Here is a 27,127-nt window from a genome sequence, read left to right as displayed (position 1 = left end):
AGAGTGCAGATTGCCTCATGCATGAGTCAGCACTTTCTAACTAATCAATTTTATTCTTTACCTTATTTTTTTACTCTTACAACCTTACACTTTACTCGTCCAGCTACTAAATTCAATATCCTAACGATTCAGGGTCATTCACCTTGGATCTTTCTGGGATGATTAGTACATTTGCCCTTTTAAAGAAAGTCAATTTATGCCATGAGGAGGAATTGCTGATTTGCAAGATGATTGCCGCACACCAGTCCCAAATAATACAAGGGTTAAACTATCTTCTTTCCAAAATTACAAATTCATCCTTATTGTTTCTTTCTGTTGAAAGAAATGTCCTTCTGGGTTCGGCTCGAAGTGGGGAAAAAGACACTGGAGACATGGAGGCTGCTTGGAAAGATAGTTTTAATGGTGGACAGGACCACATGGCTTGAGTCCTGAACAGAAAAGGTGATCACATGCTTCAATGTTGGTGGAGAAGAAGAGAAGGAAGGATAAGATGCTGAGTCCCTGGTTTTATGCCCTCTCTGGCCTTTGATCTTGTTGAGCTTGTATTCTGATTGGTTGTCAGACTCCCATGGGCCCATGCAGGGGCAACTCTCTAGGCTGCATTTTGAATCCAATTGGTTGAATTCTCAGATGCCATGTGGTGAGTTGGGTAAAGGCCAATATTATCATGCCTTAATCCCATCCCCCTGGAGTTGTATGGGAGAACTCTTTATTATGTAAAGGGACTGGCTTCGCCTTCTTAATGGCCCATTGACAAAGTGGTTGGGGGCAGGAAGCTGCAGGGAGCTATTCTCTCTTTAAAACATCTTTCTTCTTTTTCACATCCAGGGAAATATAATATTCTGCCTTTTCAATATGTCCTAGGACATTTCATTTTCTGGGAGATGGCTGAGTGATCACTTTCCAGAGCACTTTCAGTTTTATAGCAATTTACCAAACTGGGTTCATTTTTTTTAAAGAGTAAATTTTAAATTAAGATGAAAAACTCGTTTTGGGATTAAAAAATACTTGGGAATAATTGTCCTTAATGGGATATACTTGCATGTTACTCTATCTGTTAAACTGCCTTTCTTTTCTTTTTTTTAATTAAAGTTTTTTTTATTGAACACAAATTAAAACATGGGACACAGTGTAACCATCCTGGCAAAGTCTTTGCCAGGAAAACTAAAATATAAAGTTATACATTATAACCACCATGCTTATTTACATTTGGTCTATTCAGTATTTACAAATATAAAAATATTATAGCAGCAGTTCGTCTTATATACCGCTTCATAGGGCTTTCAGCCCTCTCTAAGCGGTTTACAGAGTCAGCATATTGCCCCCAACAATCCGGGTCCTCATTTTACCCACCTCGGAAGGATGGAAGGCTGAGTCAACCCTGAGCCGGTGTGATTTGAACCGCCAAACTGCAGTTAGCAGTTAGCTGAAGTGGCCTGCAGTACTGCACTCTAACCACTGCGCCACCTCGGCTCTAAAAATATTGTAATCCCAACCATGTTGCTTTGTTTTTATCTTATACATTTTCACTGTTACAGTTTCAGACATAATTCTAATCTCCATTCTATAAATCTTAGTCGTTGCTTATTTTGGGTCTTTCCTTTTTTGTCCCAAATCTTACAATATTCTGATTCGTCTTTATTCTTCAATTCCCACATCAATTTATCCATTTCAGCACAAGTCAGAATTTTCCTAATTACTTCCTCCTCTTGTGGAATTTCCCTGTTTTTCCAGTTTTGGGCAAAGACCATTCTTGCTGCCGTGATAATATGTATTGTTAGGTAAAATACCCCCTTATTATATTTATTGTTTATGATTTCCAAAAGAAATAGTTCTTGTGTAAATTCTGTTTCCATTTCAGTTATTTCCATCAGCCACCTTTAAATTTTCCACCAATATTCTTTTGTTTTTTGGCACGACCACCACATATGGTAGTATGTGCCCGATTCATGATCACATTTCCAACAATTTGATGCTAAATTTCTAAACATTTTGGCTATTCTCGCAAGCGGGAGATGTCACATATAAAACATTTCAGATAAGTTTTCTTTATACGGTTTTGGCAATGTTATTTTCCTATCCCTTTCCCACAGTTCTTGCCATTTATCCAGATGTATATTATAGCCAAGGTTTATCACCCATGCTACCATTGTCTCCTTAACCTGCTCTTCTTCCATCTTGGATTCCATTAAAAATGTCTAAACCTTCTTTATTAATTTATCATTTGTCCCCAAAAGGATCTTATCTATTGCCATCAGCTCCCTATTAATGCCCACTCTTTCATATCTTTCGAGTAACGTGATTGAATTTGAAGATAGGCCCACCATTCCAATTCTATCCCTTACTCTTTTAGTTCTTGCTAAATAAATATATTTATAGCAAGATAAAATATATTTGATAAACTGCATTTCAATGTGTAGAAAGTTAGAATAGAATAAAATAGCAGAGTTGGAAGGGACCTTAGAGGTCTTCTAGTCCAACCCCCTGCTTAGGCAGGAAACCCTACAGCACTTAAGACAAATCTTTATCCAACATCTTAAAAACTTTCAGTGCTGGAGCATTCACAACTTCTGGAGGCAAGTTGTTCCACTGATTAATTGTTCTGTCAGGAAATTTCTCTTTAGTTCTAAATTGCTTCTCTCCTTCATTAGTTTCCATTCGTTGCTTCTTGTCCTGCCTTCAGATGCTTTGGAGAATAGCTTAACTCCCTCTTCTTTGCGGCAACCCCTGAGATATTGTAACACTGCCATCATGTCTCCCCTAGTCCTTCTTTTCATTAAACTAGACATACCCAGTGTCTCGTTCCGGCGTTCACGTTGCATACAAACAGAGATTCAGTTTGTTTGGTGAAAAACTTTTATCTCTATCTAAGAAACTACGTGATAACCAGCACTAAACGATAATGATACAAAGGTAATCAAATCCAAGCCAGTTCTAACCAAGATAACACCATCACCCATATATATAATGTATCAGTGATGTACGGTGAGGTTCACGGCTGGTGAGGCAAGCGGGCAAAAGCGGCCCTATGTCTGCCAGCACCAGCCGCCCGCGAAGCCCTGACATGACCCGCTGTATGGCCAGCACGGCAGCATGCACTTTAAAGTGCTGGCGCGCCTGTCCGCCCCCGAAGCCCTGACACATCCCGCTTTATGGCTGGAAGGTGCGCAGGCACTTTAAAGTGCATGCCGCTGCGCCGGCCATACAGCGGGATCCACTGTATGGCCGGAATAGCAGTAGACTTATATACCGCTTCATAGGGCTTTCAGCCCTCTCTAAGCGGTTTACAGAGAGTCAGCATATTGCCCCCAACAATCTGAGTCCTCATTTTACCCACCTCGGAAGGATGGAAGGCTGAGTCAACCCTGAGCCGGTGAGATTTGAACCGCTGAACTGCTGATCTAGCAGTAGCCTGCAGTGCTGCATTTAACCACTGCGCCACCTTGGCACTTTAAAGTGTCAATGCGCCTTCCGGCCATAAAGCGGGATGTGTTCCGCTCTATGACGAGGTGTGGCGGCATGGCTTTAAAAAATAAAAAATAAAGTGCCAACCCACCAGAGGCGGGTAAAACACACAAACACACTCACAAATTACTTATAATAATACAAATTACAATTACTTACAAATTACAATAATTTTGAATTCCTCCCCCCTCCCTCCAACCAAGGACCTACATACCTTTTCCAGCTGTGTCACAGAGGATTTCAACTCTCCTCTGCCATGATGAAAATGTAAAAAGAAAAAGACAAGAGCTGCTGGTCAGGCTGGGTTAGCTGCTGCCAGAGTCCCCAATGGATGACTCTGCTTAACTGTTTAAAAAAAGCCTCTAAAAAGTACCCTCTGCAGGAGGAGGCAACAGAATCACGTGCCTCCTTTGCATAAGGAATTTTTCGGCTTTTAACCCTTGCTTAACTCTGCTCAAGTGATAAAAAAGATAGAGTAAAGGAAGCACGTGGTTCGCTCGCCTCCTCCTGCAGTTAAGCACTAAGCAGAGTCATCCACTGTGACTCTGGTAGCAACTATCTCAGTCTTTTTCCTTTTAAATTTGTTTTTCTTTTTCATGATGACAGTGGTGAGGGTCTGTCTCCCCTGCCTCCCCTGACTGCACGTCACTGATATATATACCATTGCCCCACCCAGCTCCACCCACAACTCCACCCAGATGACACCCACCCACCATCACCAATCACCATGACCCACACCCTCAGCCACACCCCCACTCAGTGTCATCATAGCCTCTTTCCTGGTTAGCCGCATCTGAGCAAAAGAGTTACATCAGAGTAGGCAGTTGCACCTGAGTAGAAGAGCCACATGCAGCTACAGGCTCAATCGACATCAGAGAGGCAACATCAATGTGGCAGTGTTAGTGGCGTGTAAGCAGGGACGTGCAGTCAGGGGAGGCAGGGCCTCACCACTGTCATCATGAAAAGAAAAAAAATGTAAAAGAAAAAAGGCTGAGGTAGTTGCTGCCAGATTCACAGTGGATGACTCTGCTTAGTGCTTAACTGTTTAAAAAAGCCTCTTAAAAAGTGCCCTCTACAGGAGGAGGCGGGAGAACCACGTGCCTCATTTAGTCTGACTTTATGATCACTCGAGCAGAATTAAGCAAGGGTTAAAAGCCAAAAAATTCCTTATGTAAATGAGGCACGTGGTTCTCCTGCCTCCTCCTGTAGAGGGCACTTTTTTAGAGGCTTTTTTAAACAGTTAAGCAGAGTCATCCATTGGAGACTCTGGCAGCAGCTAACTCAGCCTGACCTCAGCAGCTCTTGCCTTTACATTTTTACATTTTCATCATGGCAGACAAGAGCAGAGTTGAAATCCTCTGTGAAACAGCTGGAAAAGGTATGTGGGTCAGAGGGAGGGGGAGGAATTCAAAATTAATGTAATTTGTAAGTAATTGTATTATTGTAAGTAATTTGTGTGTGCGTGTGTGTGTTTTACCCGCCTCTGCTGGTGCGCAGGCTGGCACTTTGTTTAATGTTTCGGAACCATTCCCATAAATAAATGCATTTATTGGGCAGTAGCAAATCCCTCAGCTGGGAAGTGTCTGAGTTGAATTTGGCAACCCAAAACTTTTAAAGCGAGGAGGCTGACCATTCAGCAGGCGTGTTTATAATCATTTTCTGTTTCCTGTCTAAGGGGAACCACTTTAAGTGTGGGGTGTCTTCATTAATATAATCTGCCCCTTTCTCCTTCTGATGCTGTTTTGTAGGAGAGGGGAGAAAGATGGGTTCTTCCTTCGTGTGGTAGAGCCCTTCCGAAAACCCCGGTGCTGTGTCTGACATAGAGGCGTCCCGTGATGGACAGGATCCCCCTGGATGGCAGCCTGAGGGCTGACACCCAGTTCCTGCAACCCTTCTTCATATGTTTTAACCTCCAATCCCCTAATCATCTTTTTTGCATCCATCCCTTTCCTAGAAGAGTGAAGTATTTTAGGAAATATTTAAAAAGGCAGAATACTATATTTCCTTGGATAAGAAATTGAGAAACATGCTCTTGGAAACAGAAACTCAGAGCCTCAGCTCCCCCCCACCCACCCCAGCAGAGACTGAGCTGGGGCAACTTTAGAAATGCAGATTTGGTAATCCATTACTGCCAGTAGCAAGGTCTGGCTCTGAACAAAGGCAGGACAAACTCATTCAACCACAATAGGAATTGCCCAACAAGCCCCTTCATTGTATCACTCAGCAAGCTTCAACTAAGCTTGACTCAGACAACCCACGAAGTTAGCTAAACTTAAACTTACCCACGGAGAAGGAAAGTAGAGCAAAGAACCCACAGAGAAGAGCCTTCTTCATTCTTGCTCAGGTTCTCAATTGGGCAAAAGGGATGAGGCTGAATCAGAGGAAAAGTCCCTGGGATCTGCAGAGGATTCTGCGCTGAAGACTTGCTCATCCTATTTATTTTGGGTGAGGCCCCTGGAAGGGCCAATAGAGGAAGTGGCTGTGCCTTGACTTGGGCAGGGTATGTTCTTCTGATATCAGAGTATCATCAGCAAGTATAATTAAGAGAAGAAGTTGTTCAGAATGATGGGGATGATGGAGACAGAAATTACCAACTGTCCAATCTGAAAGGTCTCCTTGTATAGTATAATAGGACATAGCATGATATCTATGGGTGGGTGGGTGGGTGGGTTTCCTTGTGTTGAAAGAAAGATGAACATTTATTTGCTTGTATTCTTCTTTCCAACAGGAAAGGAATGATGTCAGGCACACAGTGAACTGAAAACAGGGACTTCAAGAGAAACTTCATGTCCTCAAAGTTCTCATCCCCACTTTAACAGGACAAATAGACCGAAGGGATAGATAAATTATGTTCTGATGCAACGCTTTGAATTTTCTAGCATCGTTTTTGAAGGAACAACAGATTCTAAAATAAAAACGAATCATTTCAATGGTGATATTTGTCATGTCACTTGTTTATTTTTTTATTAATTTATTTCTTTTACCAAGAAGAATAAAACACAAAAGAGAAAACAGAAAAATTAAAATCCAATACTAACAACAAGGAAAAAAATATGTACAAAAAGGGGAAAAAAAATCTAAATGTCAAATTGAACATAAAATATCCACCCCAGCTGAATGCTGTAAATAAAAAAAAAACCTGATAGGTTCTCCTCTCCTTATAGCATGGGTTTACAAAAAATTATAAGGTTTCCCATCCTTATTTAATAAATATACTATATTAAACACAAGTATATATTATAAAAAAGTATATCAGCTGGTTACAACATGTTTTTGTGCATCTCTTCCATTAATTCATATTAATTCAAATATCTTAACTCAAATGTTTACCATATTGACATTATCATACCTCCACTTTTAGTTGACTGACTACAGTTGTTTAAACATCCTTCATCCTTAACTATGCCAAAGATTTAATCCATAACCACATGCTGACATTTCATTTACTTGCTTATAAAATCCTCCATTAACATCAAATCCTCATATCCTGTTTTAGCTAAACATCCATAATATTTAATACCAAAAATTCCATCCTCCATGTATATAGTTTACTATCATTCTCCTTTCTTTATGTAATTATATCGTATATCATAGCATTTTCCCCATATTAGTTAAGATTTAACTGTATATAGTTTTATTTTATTTTTTTAATAGTGATAATATATATTATCTGATATACTGATATACTTTTTTATAATATATACTTGTGTTTTTTCTTTTTTTCTTTTTTTTTTCTTTTTTTATTTTTTTCCCCTGCCTTGTTTTCTGTTTTTTGTCTTTTTTGTGTTTTGATTTTTTCCTTTCCCACTGGTGTGGGCATGTGTTGTTTATGTAACAAAAAAATAAAAAAAATTAATTAAAAAAAAACTATATTAAAGAAACAAATGTTCGTGATTAGGAAGTCATGCCCCATATTTCTCGATCCCTTCTTGATCACTGTCCTTGCTTTGGGTCCATCACTGACAGCATGCCAATCATGATGCTAAAGAATCCTCTCTCCTTCCCTTTCTCCTCTGCTTTCCAGGAAGTAACTTCATTTAGAGTGGTGCTGCATTCCTTTGTTCTTCGGCACCATATTGGTTTAGAAGGATTGTGCACCTCCTCTTGGAGGGCCAGGAAGTAAAAGAAAGCAACGAGAGAGAAGAGAGATGCTCACCACAATATTGAGGAGGCCAGACAAAAGACCATGGAATGGAACATAATGTCAGCGTTCCAAATATCATGTAGAATTAAATCAGAGTCCAAGGCAAAATGGTATTGGACCTGGGTACTTGAGAGACCGCCTGCTGCCAATTACCTCCAATAGACCGATCAGATCCCACAGATTAGGCCTCCTCCGAATTCCATCCGCCGGCCAATGCCGATTGGCGACTACCCGGAGGAGAGCCTTCTCTGTGGCTGTTCCGACCCTTTGGAACGAGCTCCCCATGGAGATCCGAACCCTCACCACCCTCCAGGCCTTCCTCAGAGCCCTTAAAACCTGGCTGTTCCGACAGGCCTGGGCTAAAGAGTTTTTGCCCCCCTTCTCGAATGGTATGGTTGTTGTGCGTTTTTAAATTTTGTATTGTTATGCCTTGTCTTTTTATCCCCCTGTCTGTACCTCCTTCCCTGATTGAATTGTGAGCCGCCCTGAGCCCCCTTCGGGGAAAAGGGAGGCATATAAATGTAATCAATCAACCAACCAATCAATCAATCAAAATGATCCAATTTAATAAATCAGACATCTTAGCACATTGCTGTGGAATCCCAATTCTGAAGCACTTCCTGGGATTCCACCCAGTTAAAACTTCATGATCTTGTCCCCACACCCACAAATCCATCACATGGTCCAATCTTCTTCTTCCACGCTGGCATCTCCACCCAGCTGCTTTCGGTCAGGTGTAAAAGTGCGGAGACAAAAGATGACCTTGGTCTTCTAGAAGAGAATGACAACAATGCATTCCACAATCCTACTCCTTTCTATTCCCCCCTCCCATCAACTATACTAATGAAACAGCATAATGAAATAAGAGAAAGTGTGGCAGGCCAAAATTCTAAAAGGAATATAATTGCAGGCCTGACTCATAACTAGCCATATATTAAAGTGGAACTTGGCTGAAGGACACTAACATGCTCATCCAAGAAGTCCCAGAGATATCAAGGTTCTTTCAGGGACTGCATCCGCTGAGGTGTATCATTTTGAAAATATCTAATTGTTATATTGTGAAATATAAGTGTGGTTTATGAGCTTCCCTGTGAGAAAAACATTGATAGGTGATCTGTGGGCAGTACCTTGATATGGTCATTTCTATGGATAGAATAGAGCTGGGGGGACCTTGGAGATCTTCTAGTCTAACCCCCTGGTCAAGCAGGAGACCCTATACCATTTCAGACAACTGGCTGTCCAAGCTTTTCTTTAAAACCTCCAGTGATGAAGCACCTACAACCTCTGAAGGCAAAGCTGTTCTACTGGTTAATTGTCCTCGCTGTTAGAAAATTTCTCCTTAATTCCAGGTTGCTTCTTTCCTTGATTAGTCTCCATCCATTGCCTTCTGTTGCCCCCACTTCTTTGTGGCAACTCCTCAAATAGTGGAATGCTGCTATTATGTCCCCGCCCCCTTAGTCCTTTTTTTCCTCTAGAGTAGCCATACCCAATTCCTGCAACCGTTCTTCTTATGTTTTTGTCTCCAGGCTCTTAATCATCTTAGTTGGTTCTTCACTGCAATTTTTATAAAGTCTCAACAACTTTTTTGTAATGTGGTGACCAAAACTGGATGCAGTGTTTCCTGGTGTCGTTTTAGTAAGGATTTATGAAGCATTACTGATACTTCAAGTGATTTTGATTCTTTGCCTCTGTTTATATAATCAAGGATTGTACCAGCTTTTTGGCTCTTGCCACACACTGCTGGCTCATATTTACCATAAGTGAGAGTTAAAATTTTCAAATATGCCGTGGTCACTTTTACCTAATGTTCCTGTAATTTCAACTCCCTCAATCACTTCCTCTCTAGTATATTCTTAGTAAGAGTATACTGTGTGTGTGTGTGTGTGTGTGTGTGTGTGTGTGTGCGTGTGTGTGTGTGTGTGTGTGTGTGTGTGTGTGAGAACAGTATATTGGCTTTGGATGCATTGCGCATCTGGTTTAGGAGGAAAACATTAATAAAATATATATTTATGTATTTTAGCACAAATCGCCTTCTGTTTCTCATCATCCAGCATCATAGATTGTACCGTACTCTTCCTTGCAGAACATTGCTTGAGGAAAATCTTATCTGGACATATGGACACGTCATGGATACGTCACCTGAGAAGAACTTGCAACTCCACCAATCCCGTCACTCAGGGGTGGGTTCCTGCCAGTTCTAACCTCTTCTATAGAAGAGATTCCACAAATCTACAGTGCTGTTTAGAACCGGTTCCAGTTCCCTCCCCCTGCCAATCCACATATCATCAAGATGAAGAGTGAGAGGAGGAATTCTGGGTGTTGAAGTCCACAAGTCTTAAAGCTGTCAAGTTTGAACACCCGTGGGTTTTTTTCTAAAGGGTTAGGGGTGCAAGGGTCTTGTAACTTGACAGCTTTAAGACTTGCGTGCTTCAATGCCAGAGTTTCTGAGCCAACATTTTGGTCACTAAGCAAGAGCATTGTTAAGTGAGTTTCACCACATTTTACAAGTTGGCCATGCCCATCCAGTCGCATGGCTGGCAAGCCACTCCCACCTGGTCACATGGCTGGCAAGCCACTCTCACCCGGTCACATGGCTGGCAAGCCACTCTCACCCAGTCACATGGCTGGCAAGCCACTCCCACCCAGTCACATGGTCAGCAAGCCACTCCCACAAAGCAGGTCACACCTACAGAAGATGTTCTAAATTTTTTTGAAACCCACCACTGCCATCACTGAACACGTGTTCATTTTAATGGATAAAATGCATCCACCGAATCATACATTTTCCCCAGACAAATTTCCTTCTATCCAGCGAAAACCAAAATGAATAAAATTCTTCGTTTGGGTATTTTTGCCCTGCTCTTCAGCACTACAGGTAAGTCATTAAGTAACTGTTTTTGATATATAGGGAAGATTTGATATAGTTGGATTTGGAAACTATTTAGCTGAGATTCGATTCTTTCCCTTAAAATGTAGAAACTCATTTGCATGGTGTATGACATTTGCAAGGATTTTGGCTGATCCAGAAGTAGACATGAAGACCAGCAAGGTTGGGAAAGAAGCTCTGCTCTAGAAGAGAACATGATCCTTTGATATATTAGGATACAACTATGTGGAGAAGAAAGTTCTGTGAAGGTTGGTCAGGATCCAGCTGGATTAAGATCAGACCACGACTTTAGTTTGATATTGTTAAGCCCCATTGCAAGTGATAAGGATTAAGGCGTTGTCGTGAGCCAAGAGCCGAATGTGAGGAAGGCAAATTAGATCAGTCGAGGCTGCCTTGGGCTACTTGAGAAGGAAAGTTTGCGTTGCTTTTCCTGTCCTAAATGTCCACATTCCTGGATGTCACATCCCAGTGTATCTCCGTTTACATCAATGCAGCCACCCTTTTGCCCCTCCACCATTTATCTTCTTATAATACCCTTCTAGCTCGGATGTTACATCGATCAAAGCAATAGGAACAGGTTGTTCTCTTTGCCCCTCATTGGACTCCGTACCAAACAAGACCAGATAGTTCAGCTTCATGGAATCAAACTAGCAACAATCTTGTTCTATGACACTATTTTTCAACCATCACAGCTTAAACCGCTAATGCTCGGGCTCCGTTATAGCTGTAGATTGAGGACTATCTATATTCCAAAAATGGGACGTGTCACGTCCTTCTTGGAATGCTGCCATTCTGAAGGGTGTGTGTGTGTTAGGAAGCTTTGGGGGGAGGAACATCAGCCCATCTGCACCAGCTCTTTCTCAGCTGATTCCAGCCTGGTATTCAAGGTCGCAGTGCCCCAAAGACAACCTCTTCTCACTATCTCACAGTAAAATTTCCTTTTGAAATGCAAAACTGCTTCAAGAGTTTCACTTTCTCGAGGTTAGCTGAGACCGGTCCTTACATCATCTTCTTTTAATGATCCCATAATACCTTGCAGGGTGGAGTCTGGGCAAGTGAATGGAGCTGAGTGTTTACTGGCTGGATGCCCTTCCTGTCGCCAATGAGGAACTTTGTTCGGTAGATAGATTCTCATTGTGCCCAGAGAGAGACATATCTGCCTCTACCGAGGATCGAACTCACAGCCTCCTGACTGTGAGGTGAGAGCCCCACCTCCAGGCCACCGCACCACTCGAGACAGGTCCTTAAATGACCAGTAGAAAACACAGGAGCCAGCAGCCCTGGATGGAATGGCAGCATAGGAAAGTGACTTAGAGAGGAGGGACTCACCAGACTCTGAAGGAAATTGGAATGGATGATTGTGCTTAGGTGAAAGGAAGTTCTGGAGTCCCTCAACTCCGGAAGGTTTAAGATGTCTCTGGTTAGGAATCAGCAGATTTGAATGAAAGGTGGAAAACATGGGCATGGAATGTAATGGCAGTAGGACGGGAGTGAGAGTTGGATCCTATCCTTCCTTCCTTCCTTCCTTCCTTCCTTCCTTCCTTCCTTCCTTCCTTCCTTCCTTCCTTCCTTCCTTCCTTCCTTCAGGGAGCAGTAGAAAGAGTTTGTATTCATCAGCAGCCAAGTTCACGGTATTAAAAAATACCCTTCATAAAAGTATTCGATAAAATAATAATAACACTTGTCACATAACACCCCATAAGTGTTTTCCTGGCCTATCAGGGAACCCTGGACTACCCAATTATGGGAAGGAGCATACTGCTTCCACTTTCGCCTATCAGCCCCCAATCCAGGAGCATTCACAGGCAGTCACTTTCAACTAAACATAACACCCCAGACTTAATAATTATTCACAAAATTATTATTATTTTCCCCAAAAGATTGCTTGGACACTGCGGCTTTGAGCTCCTGGTGCCACAGTAGAGTTAGGCAAAAACTATATTTATATTTATATTTGTATTTATATTATTTATATTTATATTATCATTTATATTTATATTTATATTATTATTTATATTTACATTTATATTATTATTTATATTTATATTTATATTATTATTGTTATTTATATTTATATTATTATTGTTATTTATATTATTATATTATTATTTATATTATTATTGTTATTTATATTATTATTTATATTTATATTATTATTTATATTTATACTTATATTATTATTTATATTTATATTATTCTATAAGCCGTCTTGAATTGCTGTGTGTGAAGAGGCGGCAATAAAGTAGTTTTGTGGGCATGGCTTTGTGGGCGTGGCAGGGGAAGGATACTATAAAATCCCCATTCCCTCCCGATCAGCTGGGGCTTGGGAGGCAGAGAATAGATGGGGATGGGGCCAGTCAGAGGTGGTATTTACCGGTTCTCCGAACTACTCAAAATTTCCGCTACCGGTTCTCTAGAACTGGTCAGAACCTGCCAAATACAACCTCTGGTTCCTTTGCTCTTCAGTTTGATAAAAACAATACTCCAAATATTATTTTAAGTAAGCCTCTGCTCCTCCTTGTTAACCTCTAAAAACACCATATAAAAAATAATTTTTTTAAAAAAGAGGCAAGAGTGATTATATCCTATTAAAAATTAGTTTAAAAGGCTTAAAATAATTAAAATATTAAAACTACATAGTAATGTAACTTTGTCCTGTTTGCACATGCACATCAGAGGTGGGTTGTTCCTGGTTCGGCCTGGATTGTGCGAACAGATATTAGTGGCAGCGGGAGGCTCCGCCCACCCACCCGGACATGAGCGCAAGTGCATGCACAAGCGAACAGGTAGTAAAAAAATTAGAAACCAACAATTGATGCACACGTGCATGTAAAAGTGCCTCACCCCCAGCCTGCTAGCCCAGAAAGATTAGGGACCCCTGCCTGCTTTACAGTATTCTCTGAGCAGTTTGCAACATCAGCATATTGCCCCCAACAATCTGGGTCCTCATTTTCTCAAGATAAACCTACACAGAATATCATATGCAGAATCACAGAGGCAGAGTGAGGTGCATCTAGGGGAAAGATGATAAAATCAATCAAAAGACCATCAAGAAAAAAATGGGCATTGATTCCATCGTATCATGCAAGCAAAGCAAGAGTTCTGCATTGCCACTAATTCCAAGTTCAGGAAAATATGCCAAATTTGCCTGCATGGGGATCTTCTGTCTGGGAATCAAAACTGAAAAGAGACTGACTGGAGAATGCAGGCATCGATCTTGCTACCTCTCGCATGCTAAGCGAGCGCTCTACCATTTGAGCTAATTCCCCTGTCAATCTTGTTTAGCCATCTTACAAGAATTCAGGACAAGATGTAGAAAATGAAGAGATGAAAATGATCTAATACTTTGGAAAGTAAACTGCCTGTCACCCTTGTTCTATCACGTTAGAAGAATTCGGGATAAGATGTTGAAACTGGGTAGATCGAAAGGGTCTAAAGGTTTTGGCAAAGGAACGTTAAAAGAAAATGGACTGGAGAATGTGGGCATCGATCCCACCACCTCTTGCATGCAAAGCAAGCGCTCTACCATATGAGCTAATTCCCCAGCTGTGAGCAGCCTTGACCCACAAAACTGCAAGAATTCAGGAGGAGGAGAAACTGAGGAGGTGAAATAAGATGCCAACTAGTAAGTCTGCTAGAAATGACCGAGACATACCTGAGCTCCATTTACCTGGGAAGAGCTTGAGCAGGTGGATTCAGAGGAAGTGAACATGTTCCTCACAGCTGTGAGTTCTGGAGCTGTGCCAGACTGCAGAGATGGGTAGTTGCAAGTTTGCACTGGCTAGAAGATGGAATTCGGAGGAGGCCTAATCGATGCGATCGAATTGGTCTGGTGGAGGTAATTGGCAGTAGGCGGTCTCTCAAGTACCCTCCTTTATGCCCTCCTCCCTTTCTTTGTGTGAACTGGAAGGATTTATCCAGACACTGTAAGATGAAAGGTCCTTGATGGTATATATGTAGATGTTGTTTATGCGTACGTGCCTGTGGATGGCTGATTTATCAGAGTGCCAGGCTTCCAGGAATTCTCTAGTGTTTTTGGATTTGGCTTTTTCTCCGATAGATAATAATATTATAATTTCATGTCCTCAGCTCCTGAATCTTATCCTAAATCCTTGCAGTTGAGTGGGTGAAAGTTACCTTATGTCTGGGGAATTAGCTCAAATGGTAGAGCGCTTGCTTAGCATGCAAGAGGTAGCAGGATTGATGCCTGCATTCTCCAGTTAATCTCTATTCTCTTTTGGCTTCCATACAGAAAATCCCTTCCAGGCAGGGTTTCCAATTTTTTTTTACTAGTAGTTCGGTGGGCATGGCTATGGAGGGGGGATGTAACTGAGTTGGTGTGGCCAACTTGACGTCGCTTACGCCCATGCCCACTCAGTCACATGCTCCCCCCCCCACTTAGTCACACCCACCAGACTGGTGAAAATTTCTGTTTTGCCAGCTAGGAAGCTGGCACACAAGCCTTGCTTTGCTTGCCACTGCCGAATGGTCCGTGCCCTACCCTTACGGACTGATGCTGCATGAGGGCAGGAAAGAAGCTGGTCTTGGGAGAGACCTTCCCTCCCCCTCCAGAGAGCCCGTGCGAGGAGAGAGGAGGAGGGCTGGTTTGTAAGTGGGTGGGCAGTTTGTGGTCGGCGCCTCCTTTACTTGTTGGGGCGAGCACAGCAAGATGCATGTCATAGCAGCCCCCCCTCCCCTGCTTGTGTGAAGATAGTGTGCGGGTGGGAGAGTTTTTCTACCCCCGCATCTCTCTTCACCCCTCTGCTTCCTGCTGCTTTTCCTTTCGCTCCTCCTCTGTGTTGCCTGATCACAAAGGGTGAAGAAATGATGGTGGAGGGTTAAGCAGAGACAAGAGGATGCCCAGAGGGGCGCTAACCTTTGCCCTTGACGGCAGGGGCTGCTTTATCGCATGCCTCCTTCCTTTCTTTCTCTGTTCCCTCTCCTTCCCTTGCTCACCCTGGCGGCACCCCGGTAGTAGCAGTCAAGTGAGGCAAGGAGGCATAGGTGGGCGAGCAAGTGCTTGGTAGTTGAGGAGTTAGCTCAAATCGTACAGTGATTGCTTTGCATACAAGTGGTGGTGGGGTCAGTGCCCACATATAAGATGTTTATCACACTCTCCCTAGGTGTTGTTTCACCTTACATGCTTACTTGCCTGTATGTTGTGGAATAAAACCATCAAGCTCTTTTTTGGTGCAAATAAAAGCGGTTATTTCCCAAGTCTCTTTTTGGCATTTTGATGACTTAAGTGCAGTTTTGGACCTTACAGTATCTATACAAACTGGGCCCTCCCTCTTATGACTACCTGCATTATTAAGCGTGGGCATATTTGAGCAAATATATTTCTGAGCAGTTTACAAAATCAGCACATTTTCCGCAACAATCTGGGTCCTCATTTTCTCAAGATAAACCTACACAGAATATCATATGCAGAATCACAGGGGCAGAGTGAGGTGCATCTAGGGGAAGGATGATATAAAATAAATCAAAAGACTGTCTAGAAAAAGTGGACATTGATTCCACCGTCTCATGCAAGCAAAGCAAGAGTTCTGCATTGCCACTAATTCCAAGTTCAGGAAAATATGCCACATTTGCCTGCATGAGGATCTTCTGCATGGAAGTCAAAACTGAAGAGAGACTGACTGGAGAATGCAGGCATCGATCCTGCTACCTCTCGCATGCTAAGCGAGCGCTCTACCATTTGAGCTAATTCCCCTGTCAATCTTGTTTAGCCATCTTACAAGAATTCAGGACAAGATGTAGAAAATGAAGAGATGAAAATGATCTAATACTTTGGAAAGTAAACTGCCTGTCACCCTTGTTCTATCACGTTAGAAGAATTCGGGATAAGATGTTGAAACTGGGTAGATCGAAAGGGTCTAAAGGTTTTGGCAAAGGAACGTTAAAAGAAAATGGACTGGAGAATGTGGGCATCGATCCCACCACCTCTTGCATGCAAAGCAAGCGCTCTACCATATGAGCTAATTCCCCAGCTGTGAGCAGCCTTGACCCACAAAACTGCAAGAATTCAGGAGGAGGAGAAACTGAGGAGGTGAAATAAGATGCCAACTAGTAAGTCTGCTAGAAATGACCGAGACATACCTGAGCTCCATTTACCTGGGAAGAGCTTGAGCAGGTGGATTCAGAGGAAGTGAACATGTTCCTCACAGCTGTGAGTTCTGGAGCTGTGCCAGACTGCAGAGATGCCAGCATGGGGGCCTGTGAGCCAGAGGTTTCCCTCCAAACTGACAGTGGGTGCAGAGATGGGGGAAAAGGTTTCTGAGGCTGTGCAAACATCTACGGCCCTTTGGGGAAAGGGATGAGCTGAGCCTCACCTTCAGAAAGTGAGTGGGGGGTGGGAAGCTTTTCTACTTGGCTGCAGCTGCTTTTCCCAAGCTCAGACAGCTACCTCAGCTGTCTGAGGAGAATTTTCGCCCACCCCAGGCTCAGGAGGGAGAACCTCTGGGAGGGTGAAAATGGGCTTCCCTGGGCTCTTTGGAGGCTGGAAAATGCTCTTTTTTTGGCACCAAGAGTCTTCAGGAGGAACCTCCAGAGCGGCCATTTTCGCCCTCCCAGAGATTGGAGCAAAGCTTCAAGGGGTCTTCAGTTCGAGGAGTCTGGGGAGGGTGAAAAACAGGACTTCTGGAACTTCTGGAATAAAATGGCCTCCCTGGCCCCCGGAGGTCCTCCAGAAGCTGGAAACAGTCCATTTCTGAATTTCCAGTTGGCCCTTAGGTTCCGTTTTTCACCTTCTCCAGGCTCCATAGGCTTTCCTGGATCATGAGGAGGGTGGAAATGGTCTCCCCCGGCCCTCCGGAGAGGTCAAAAATCAGCTGGCCAGAGTACGAATGTGTACTGGAGCTTACATAGGGCAGCAGCTCACATGCTCACAGAGATCACGTGCCTCCAATGCCATAGATTCGCCATCACAGGTATAGATCAATAAGTGAGATTCCTGGTTTTTCTTCATTTTTTGTTACATTGCTTTTAGTGTTTCTGCTTTTGGTTATTGTTGTTAGCCACTCAGCTAATGTGGCAAAGAATGGATGGCACCCACACAGAAAATCGTATACAGAATCACAGGGGTGGACTGGGGTGGATCTTGGGGAAAGATGATAAAATCAACCAAAATCCTGCCTAGAAAAGGTGGGCATTGATCTCATCGTCTCTCACAAGACTTTAGTATTGCCAGTAATTCCTAGTTTAGGAAAATATGCAGAATTTGAGTGCATGAGGATTTTCCGAATGGAAGCAAAAAGTAAAGAGACTGACTGGAGAATGCAGGCATTGATCCTGCTACCTCTCGCATGCTAAGCGAGCGCTCTACCATTTGAGCTAATTCCCCACTTGGAAGGATCTTTACTTTTTTTTACTTTTTACTTTTGCCTTTATTTGTATGCCGCCCTTTTCCCTAAGGGGACTCAGGGCGGCTCACAATTCAAAAGGGAGGGGGAAACAACAAACAATAAACAATACAGCATATTAAAAGAAAAAAACGCAACAATCACACAATTCGAGTGGGGCTATAATCTTAGCCCCAGGCCAGCCGGGACAGCCAGATCTTTACAGCAGCGCGGAAGGATTGGAGGGTGGTGAGGGTCCGAATCTCCACGGGGAGTTCGTTCCAAAGGGACGGAGCAGCCACCGAGAAGGCCCTCCTCTGGGTAGTTGCCAGTTTGCACTGGCTAGAAGATGGGATTCGGAGGAGGCCTAATCGATGCGATTGAATCGGTCTGGTGGAGGTAATTGGCAGTAGGCGGTCTCTCAAGTACTCTCCTTTATGCCCTCCTCCCTTTCTTTGTGTGAACTGGAAGGATTTATCCAGACACTGTAAGATGAAAGGTCCTTGATGGTATATATGAAGATGTGCTACTAGTCACCCATAAAGCCCTGCATGGTAGTGGATCTGCGTACTTGAGAGACCGCCTTCTGCCAATTTCCTCCCTGCGACCAATTAGATCTCATAGATTGGGCCTCCTCCGAATCCCATCCGCCAGCCAGTGCCGGCTGGCAACTACAAGGAGGAGGGCCTTTTCAGTGGTTGCTCCGACCCTTTGGAACGAGCTCCCCATGGAGATTCGTACTCTCACCACCGTCCAGGCCTTCCGCATAGCCCTTAAGACCTGGCTAACCCGACAGGCCTGGGGACAAAGATAGCCGCCCCTCCCGAATGATGAATGAATGTTGCCCATTATTTTTACTTATATGTGTCTATGTTTTGTTTGTATCCCCCCTCCTGATTTTATGTGAGCCGCCCTGAGTCCCCTCAGGGAAAAGGGCGGCCTATAAATGTTAATAAAATTCTAAATTCTAAATTCTAAAATGTTGTTTATGCGTACGTGCCTGTGGATGGCTGATTTGTCAGAGTGCCAGGCTTCCAGGAATTCTCTAGTGTTTTTGGATTTGGCTTTTTCTCCGATAGATAATAATATTATAATTTCATGTCCTCAGCTCCTGAATCTTATCCTAAATCCTTGCAGTTGAGTGGGTGAAGTTTACCTTATGTCTGGGGAATTAGCTCAAATGGTAGAGCGCTTTCTTAGCATGCAAGAGGTAGCAGGATCGATGCCTGCATTCTCCAGTTAATCTCTATTCTCCTTTGGCTTCCATACAGAAAATCCCCTTCCAGGCAGGGTTTCCAATTTTTTTTTACTAGTAGTTCGGTGGGCATGGCTATGGAGGGGGGATGTAACTGAGTTGGTGTGGCCAACTTGACGTGGCTTACGCCCATGCCCACTCAGTCACATGCTCCCCCCCCACTTAGTCACACCCACCAGACTGGTGAAAATTTCTGTTTTGCCAGCTAGGAAGCTGGCACACAAGCCTTGTTTTGCTTGCCACTGCCGAATGGTCCGTGCCCTACCCTTACGGACTGAGGCTGCATGAGGGCAGGAAAGAAGCTGGCCTTGGGAGAGACCTTCCCTCCCCCTCCAGAGAGCCCGTGCGAGGAGAGAGGAGGAGGGCTGGTTTGTAAGTGGGTGGGCGGTTTGTGGTCGGCGCCTCCTTCACTTGTTGGGGCGAGCACAGCAAGATGCATGTCATAGCAGCCCCCCCTCCCCTGCTTGTGTGAAGACAGTGTGCGGGTGGGTGAGTTTTTCTCTCCCCCCCCTCTCTTCACCCACCTGCTTCCTGCTGCTTTTCCTTTCACTCCTCCTCTGTGTTGCCTGATCACAAAGGATGAAGAAATGATGGTGGAGGGTTAAGCAGAGACAAGAGGATGCCCAGAGGGCTCTAACCTTTGCCCTTGACGGCAGGGGCTGCTTTATCGCATGCCTCCTTCCTTTATTTCTCTGTCCCCTCTCCTTCCCTTGCTCACCCTGGCGGCACCCCGGTAGTAGCAGTCAAGTGAGGCAAGGAGGCATAGGTGGGCGAGCAAGTGCTTGGTAGTTGGGGAGTTAGCTCAAATGGTACAGTGATTGCTTTGCATACAAGAGGTGGTTGGGTCGGTGCCCACATTCTCCAGCCAATTCTGTGTTATTTTTTCCCAATCCATACACTAATTCAACCTCATTGAATCCATCTGTACACATTATTTTGTATCTGCCTTTTCTTTTGTATGCTGTGGGGGTATGTCATTGACTGGCAGGGTTCAGACATCAGGCAAATACCTGTGTTGTTAAGTACTCACTCCCACTCCCTTGCTTCACTGGTGCAGGAGAGAACAGACATGCAGGACTAAAAGGAAAGTTTTAAGGCATGGACCAGGAGGCCAGGGTTGGGTTGCCCAGCTATTGTCTCTGATTGATTACCTGAACCTATACAATGTTTATCACACTCTCCCTATGTGTTGTTTCGCCTTACCTGCTTATTTGCCTGTATGTTGTGGAATAAAACCATCCAGCTCTTTTTTTGGTGCAAATAAAAGTGGTTATTTCCCAAGTCTCTTTTTGGCATTTTGATGACTTAAGTGCAGTTTTGAACCTTACAGTATCTATACAAACTGGGCCCTCTCGCTCATGACTACCTGCATTATTAAGCATGGGCATATCTGAGCAAATATATTTCTGAGCAGTTTACAAAATCAGCACATTTTTCCCAACAATCTGGGTCCTCATTTTCTCAAGATAAATCATATGTATATCATATGTAGAATCACAGGAGCAAAATGAGATGCATCTAGGGGAAGGATGATAAAATCAATCAAAAGATTGTCTAGAAAAAGTGGGCACTGATTCTACCATCTGTTGCAAGCAAAGCAGGGAAGTCAAAACTGAAAAGAGACTGACTGGAGAATGCAGGCATCGATCCTGCTACCTCTCGCATGCTAAGCGAGTGCTCTACCATTTGAGCTAATTCCCCTGTCAACCTTGTTCTGCCATCTTACAAGAATTTAGGACAAGATGTAGAAAATGAAGAGATAAAAATGATCCAATACTTTGGAAAGTAAAATGCCTGTCACCCTTGTTCTACCATGTTAGAAGAATTCGGGATAAGATGTTGAAACTAATTAGATCGAAAGGGTCTAAAGATTTTGGCAAAGGAAAGTTTTAAAAAATGGACTGGAGAATGTGGGCATCGATCCCACCACCTCTTGCATGCAAAGCAAGCGCTCTACCATATGAGCTAACTCCCCAGCTGTGAGTATCCTTGACCCACAAAACTGCAAGAATTCAGGAGGAGGAGAAACTGAAGAGATGAAATAAGATGCCAACTAGTAAGTCTGCTAGAAATAACCAAGACACACCTGAGCTCCATTTACCTGGGAAGAGCTTGAGCAGGTGGAATCAGAGGAAGTGAACATGTTCCTCACAGCTGTAAGTTCTGGAACTGTGCCAGACCGCAGAGATGCCTGCATGGGGGCCTGTGAGCCGGAGGTTTCTCTCACCAAACTGGCAGCAGGTGCAGAGGTGGGGGCAAATAAATTGGCCCATCTCCTTTTAGGTTTCTGAGGCTATGCAAACTTTCATGGCTCTTTGGGGAAAGGGATGAGCTGAGCCTAGCCTTGGGAAAGTGGGTGGGAGGTGGGAAGATTTTCTACTTGGCCGCAGCTGCTTTTCTAAAGTTCAGACAGCAGCCTCATCTTCCTTCCTGTCTTCCTCACACTCACCCCCATTCATACCCTGTGGTTCTGTAGTTGGACTACTGTAACATGCTCCACATGGGGCTGCCCCTGAAGACCATATAGAAGTTACAAATGGTTCCACATGAGGCAGGTTCTGCAGTCTTTAGTGCCCACCAGCTTGCTCCTGTTGTGCTATTATTATGCCAGGTGCATTGGCTTCCAGGTTCTCTCCACTGCAATTCAAGGTGCTCCTTCTCACATTTAAAGTCCTATCTAGCACAGGGCTAGGTTGTTTCCAGAACCTCCTCTCTCTTCGTTTAAGTGTTACCTCCCCTCCAGTGGTGGGTTTCAAAATTTTTTAGAACCTCTTCTCTAGGTGTGGCCTGCTTTGTGGGAGTGGCTTGCCAACCATGTGACTGGGTGGGAGTGGCTTGCCAGCCATGTGACTGGGTGGGCATGGCCAACTTGTAAAATGTGGTGAAACTCACCTAACAACGCTCTTGCTCAGCAACCAAAATGTTGGCTCAGGAACTCTGGCATTGTAGTGTGCATGTCTTAAAACTGTCAAGTTACAAGACCCTTGCACCACTAACCCTTTAGAAAAAAATACCCCAGGGGTGTTCAAACTTAACAACTTTAAGACTTGTGGACTTCAACTTCCAGAATTTCTCCTCTGGCTCTTCATCTTGATGATGTGTGGACGGGCGGGGGGAGGGAACTGGAACCGGTTCTAAATGGCATGGTAGACTTGTGGAACCTCTTCTATAGAAGAGGTTAGAACTGGCAGGAACCCACTCAATTTCCCAAGGTGAGGCGAGGCTCATCCCTTTCCCCAAAGGGCCATAAAAGTTTGCACAGCCTCAGAAACCTAAAAGGAGATGGGCCAATTTATTTACCCTCACCTCTGCACCCGCTGCTAGTTTGGTGAGAGAAACCTCTGGTTCACAGGCCCACATGCTGGCATATCTGCAGTCTGGCACAGCTCCAGAACTCACAGCTGTGAGGAACATGTTCACTTCTTCTGAATCCACCTGCTCAAGCTCTTCCCAGGTAAATGGAGCTCAAGTATGTCTCGGTCATTTCTAGCAGACTTACTAGTTGGCATCTTATTTCACCTCCTCAGTTTCTCCTCCTCCTGAATTCTTGCAGTTTTGTGGGTCAAGGCTTCTCACAGCTGGGGAATTAGCTCATATGGTAGAGCGCTTGCTTTGCATGCAAGAGGTGGTGGGATCGATGCCCACATTCTCCAGTCCATTTTCTTTTAACGTTCCTTTGCCAAAACCTTTAGACCCTTTCGATCTACCCAGTTTCAACATCTTATCCCGAATTCTTCTAACGTGATAGAACAAGGGTGACAGGCAGTTTACTTTCCAAAGTATTAGATCATTTTCATCTCTTCATTTTCTACATCTTGTCCTGAATTCTTGTAACATGGCTGAACAAGATTGACAGGGGAATTAGCTCAAATGGTAGAGCGCTCGCTTAGCATGCGAGAGGTAGCAGGATCGATGCCTGCATTCTCCAGTCAGTCTCTTTTCAGTTTTGATTTCCATACAGAAGATCCTCATGCAGGCAAATTTGGCATATTTTCCGGAACTTGGAATTAGTGGCAATGCAGAACTCTTGCTTTGCTTGCAACATATGGTGAAATCAATGCCCACTTTTTCTAGACAGTCTTTTGATTGATTTTATCATCCTTCCCCTAGATGCATCTCATTTTGCTCCTGTGATTCTACATATGATATACATATGATTTATCTTGAGAAAATGAGGACCCAGATTGTTGGGGAAAATGTGCTGATTTTGTAAACTGCTTAGAAATATATTTGCTCAAATATGCCCATGCTTAATAATGCAGGTAGTCATGAGCGAGAGGGCCCAGTTTGTATAGATACTGTAAGGTTCAAAACTGCAGTTAAGTCATCAAAATGCCAAAAAGAGACTTGGGAAATAACCGCTTTTATTTGCACCAAAAAAGAGCTGGATGGTTTTATTCCACAACATACAGGCAAATAAGCAGGTAAGGCGAAACAACACATAGGGAGAGTGTGATAAACATCGTATACATTCAGGTAATCAATCAGAGACAATAGCTGGGTAACCCAACCCTGGGCTCTTGGTCCATGGCTTAAAACTTTCCTTTTAGTCCTGTCCATTCTCTCCTGCACGGGAGTGGGAGTGAGTACTTAACAACACAGGTATTTGCCTGATGTCTGAACCCTGCCAGTCGATGACATACCCCCACAGCATACAAAAGAAAAGGCAGATACAAAATAATGTGTACAGATGGATTCAATGAGGTTGAATTAGTGTATGGATTGGGAAAAAATAACAGAGAATTGGCTGGAGAATGTGGGCACCGACCCCACCACCTCTTGTATGCAAAGCAATCACTGTACCATTTGAGCTAACTCCCCAACTACCAAGCACTTGCTCGCCCACCTATGCCTCCTTGCCTCACTTGACTGCTACTACCGGGGTGCCGCCAGGGTGAGCATTTGATTTGATTTGATTTGATTTTGATGGGAAGGAGAGGGGCCAGAGAAATAAAGGAGGGAGGCATGCGATAAAGCAGCCCCTGCCGTCAAGGGCAAAGGTTAGCGCCCCTCTGGGCATCCTCTTGTCTCTGCTCAACCCTCCACCATCATTTCTTCATCTCTTGTGATCAGGCAACACAGAGGAGGAGCGAAAGGAAAAGCAGCAGGAAGCAGAGGGGTGAAGAGAGAGGGGGGAGAGAAAAACTCACCCACCCGCACACTGTCTTCACACAAGCAGGGGAGGGGGGGCTGCTATGACATGCATCTTGCTGTGCTCGCCCCAACAAGTGAAGGAGGTGCCGACCACAAACCGCCCACCCACTTACAAACCAGCCCGCCTCCTCTCTCCTCGTACGGGCTCTCTGGAGGGAGAGGGAAGGTCTCTCCCAAGACCAGCTTCTTTCCTGCCCTCATGCAGCATCAGTCCGTAGGGGGAGGGCACGGACCGTTCGGCAGCGGCAAGCAAAACAAGGCTTGTGTGCCAGCTTCCTACCTGGCAAAACAAAATTTTTCACCGGTCTGGTGGGTGTGACTAAGTTGTGGGGGGGAGCATGTGACTGAGTGGGCATGGGCATAAGCAACGTCAAGTTGGCCACACCAACTCAGTCACATTCCCCCCTCTATAGCCATGCCCACGGAACTACTAGTAAAAAAAATTTGAAACCCCGCCTGGAAGAGGATTTTCTGTATGGAAGCCAAAAGAGAATAGAGATTGACTGGAGAATGCAGGCATCGATCCTGCTACCTCTTGCATGCTAAGCAAGCGCTCTACCATTTGAGCTAATTCCCCAGACATAAAGTAACTTTCACCCACCCAACTGCAAGGATTTAGGATAAGATTCAGGAGCTGAGGACATGAAATTATAATATTATTATCTATCGGAGAAAAAGCCAAATCCCCAAACGCTAGAGAATTCCTGGAAGCCTGGCACTCTGACAAATCAGCCATCCACAGGCACATATGCATAAACAACATCTACATATATACCATCAAGGACCTTTCAACTTCCAGTGTCTGGATAAATCCTTCCAGTTCACACAAAGAAAGGGAGGAGGGCATAAAGATCCTTCCAAGTGGGGAATTAGCTCAAATGGTAGAGCGCTCGCTTAGCATGCGAGAGGTAGCAGGATCAATGCCTGCATTCTCCAGTCAGTCTCTTTACTTTTTGCTTCCATTCGGAAAATCCTCATGCACTCAAATTCTGCATATTTTCCTAAACTAGGAATTACTGGCAATTACTGCTAAAGTCTTGTGAGAGACGATGAGATCAATGCCCACCTTTTCTAGGCAGGATTTTGGTTGATTTTATCATCTTTCCACGACTCCACCCCTGTGATTCTGTACACGATTTTCTTTGTGGGTGCCATCCATTCTTTGCCACATGACTCTGAGTGGCTAACAACAATAACCAAAAGCAGAAACACTAAAAGCAATGTAACAAAAAATGAAGAAAAACAGGAATGTCACTTATTGATTTATACCCGTGATGCAGTGGTGGGTTTCAATTTTTTTTAGAACTTCTTCTGTAGGTGTGGCCTGCTTTGTGAGAGTGGCTTGCCAACCATGTGACTAGGTGGGAGTGGCTTGCCAGCCATGTGACTGGGTGGGGATGGCCAACTTGTAAAATGTGGTGAAACTCACTTAAAAACGCTCTTGCTCAGCAACCAAAATGTTGGCTCAGAAACTCTGGCATTGAAGTGTGCAAGTCTTAAAGCTGTCAAGTTAAAAGACCCTTGCACTCATAACCCTTTAGAAAAAAATAACCCAGGGGTGTTCAAACTTGACAGCTTTAAGACTTGTGGACTACAACTCCCAGAATTCCTCTTCTCGCTCTTCATCTTGATGATGTGCAGACAGACGGGGCCTGTCCTTACTTTAGCATTGCCAATAATTCCTAGTTTAGGAAAATATGCAGAATTTGTGTGCTTGAGGATTTTCGGAATGGAAGCCAAAAGTAAAGAGACTGACTGGAGAATGCAGGCATTGATCCTGCTACCTCTCGCATGCTAAGCGAGCGCTCTACCATTTGAGCTAATTCCCCACTTGGCTTTAACGTGGAAGGATCTTTATGCCTTCCTCCCTTTTTTTGTGTGAACTGGAAGGATTTATCCAGACACTGGAAGATGAAAGGTCCTTGATGGTATATATGTAGATGTTGTTTATGTGTATGTGCCTGTGGATGGCTGATTTGTCAGAGTGCCAGGCTTCCAGGAATTCTCTAGTGTTTTTGGATTTGGATTTTTCTCCGATAGATAATAATATTATAATTTCATGTCCTCAGCTCCTGAATCTTATCCTAAATCCTTGCAGTTGAGTGGGTGAAAGTTACCTTATGTCTGGGGAATTAGCTCAAATGGTAGAGCACTTGCTTAGCATGCAAGAGGTAGCAGGATCGATGCCTGCATTCTCCAGTCAATCTCTATTCTCTTTTGGCTTCCATACAGAAAATCCTCTTCCAGGCAAATTGTGCATATTATCCTAAATTTCTACACTGTTGCAAAGCATCCAGGCAGTCACTTGGGCACTAGTGGCAATATATAAACTCTTGTTTTGCTTGCAGAAGATGGTGGATCTGATGCCCATCTTCTCCAGATAAAATTTACAGGCATTGCTGGGATGTGGTGCAATCAGCTGAAATGATAGAGCACTTGCTTTAAGTGTAAGAAGTAATGGGATCAGTGCCAGCATTCTCCTAGAGGAACATATACCTCATTTTGCCAGTTTATCGGATCACTTTAATATATTTAAGTTTCTGCCTCTTGTCCTGAGGTTTTGCATTTTGGTTCCTTAATATCTACATGTAGCTGGGGAATTAGCTCATATGGTAGAGCGCTTGCTTTGCATGCAAGAGGTGGTGGGATCGATGCCCACATTCTCCAGTAAATGTTTCCATAATTTTGAAGAGCCAAGGTGGCGCAGTGGTTAAATGCAGCACTGCAGGCTACTGCTAGATCAGCAGGTCAGCGGTTCAAATCTCACCGGCTCAGGGTTGACTCAGCCTTCCATCCTTCTGAGGTGGGTAAAATGAGGACCCAGATTGTTGGGGGCAATATGCTGACTCTCTGTAAACCGCTTAGAGAGGCCTGAAAGGCCT

At 43.9% G+C, this 27,127-nt stretch overlaps 12 non-coding genes across 12 annotated transcripts; 5 read left to right on the top strand and 7 right to left on the bottom strand.

Moving 5' to 3' along the window:
- Positions 1-13,967: 13,967 nt before the first annotated feature.
- On the bottom strand, positions 13,968-14,040 carry TRNAA-UGC (transfer RNA alanine (anticodon UGC)). The gene has a single exon. It is a non-coding gene; the product is annotated as a tRNA-Ala (tRNA).
- Positions 14,041-16,136: 2,096 nt separating this feature from the next.
- Positions 16,137-16,209, bottom strand: TRNAA-AGC (transfer RNA alanine (anticodon AGC)). The gene has a single exon. It is a non-coding gene; the product is annotated as a tRNA-Ala (tRNA).
- A 202-nt stretch (positions 16,210-16,411) lies between these two features.
- On the bottom strand, positions 16,412-16,484 carry TRNAA-UGC (transfer RNA alanine (anticodon UGC)). Its single transcript has one exon. It is a non-coding gene; the product is annotated as a tRNA-Ala (tRNA).
- Positions 16,485-17,765: 1,281 nt separating this feature from the next.
- TRNAA-AGC (transfer RNA alanine (anticodon AGC)) lies at positions 17,766-17,838 on the bottom strand. The gene has a single exon. It is a non-coding gene; the product is annotated as a tRNA-Ala (tRNA).
- Positions 17,839-20,993: 3,155 nt separating this feature from the next.
- Positions 20,994-21,066, bottom strand: TRNAA-UGC (transfer RNA alanine (anticodon UGC)). Its single transcript has one exon. It is a non-coding gene; the product is annotated as a tRNA-Ala (tRNA).
- A 1,605-nt stretch (positions 21,067-22,671) lies between these two features.
- Positions 22,672-22,744, top strand: TRNAA-UGC (transfer RNA alanine (anticodon UGC)). The gene has a single exon. It is a non-coding gene; the product is annotated as a tRNA-Ala (tRNA).
- Positions 22,745-22,946: 202 nt separating this feature from the next.
- On the top strand, positions 22,947-23,019 carry TRNAA-AGC (transfer RNA alanine (anticodon AGC)). The gene has a single exon. It is a non-coding gene; the product is annotated as a tRNA-Ala (tRNA).
- Positions 23,020-24,749: 1,730 nt separating this feature from the next.
- On the bottom strand, positions 24,750-24,822 carry TRNAA-AGC (transfer RNA alanine (anticodon AGC)). The gene has a single exon. It is a non-coding gene; the product is annotated as a tRNA-Ala (tRNA).
- Positions 24,823-25,108: 286 nt separating this feature from the next.
- On the top strand, positions 25,109-25,181 carry TRNAA-AGC (transfer RNA alanine (anticodon AGC)). The gene has a single exon. It is a non-coding gene; the product is annotated as a tRNA-Ala (tRNA).
- An 820-nt stretch (positions 25,182-26,001) lies between these two features.
- Positions 26,002-26,074, bottom strand: TRNAA-AGC (transfer RNA alanine (anticodon AGC)). The gene has a single exon. It is a non-coding gene; the product is annotated as a tRNA-Ala (tRNA).
- A 297-nt stretch (positions 26,075-26,371) lies between these two features.
- TRNAA-AGC (transfer RNA alanine (anticodon AGC)) lies at positions 26,372-26,444 on the top strand. Its single transcript has one exon. It is a non-coding gene; the product is annotated as a tRNA-Ala (tRNA).
- A 395-nt stretch (positions 26,445-26,839) lies between these two features.
- On the top strand, positions 26,840-26,912 carry TRNAA-UGC (transfer RNA alanine (anticodon UGC)). Its single transcript has one exon. It is a non-coding gene; the product is annotated as a tRNA-Ala (tRNA).
- Positions 26,913-27,127: the final 215 nt, after the last annotated feature.

This window comes from Thamnophis sirtalis, unplaced genomic scaffold (genome assembly GCF_051295495.1).
Source record: "Thamnophis sirtalis isolate CommonGarterSnake01/CBP01778 unplaced genomic scaffold, rThaSir2_p1.2 scaffold_3, whole genome shotgun sequence".
In the NCBI taxonomy this organism is placed as follows: Eukaryota; Metazoa; Chordata; class Lepidosauria; order Squamata; family Natricidae; genus Thamnophis; species Thamnophis sirtalis.
The sequence above is the reverse complement of the archived record's forward strand: the minus strand, read 5'-3'. Positions and strand labels throughout refer to the sequence as shown.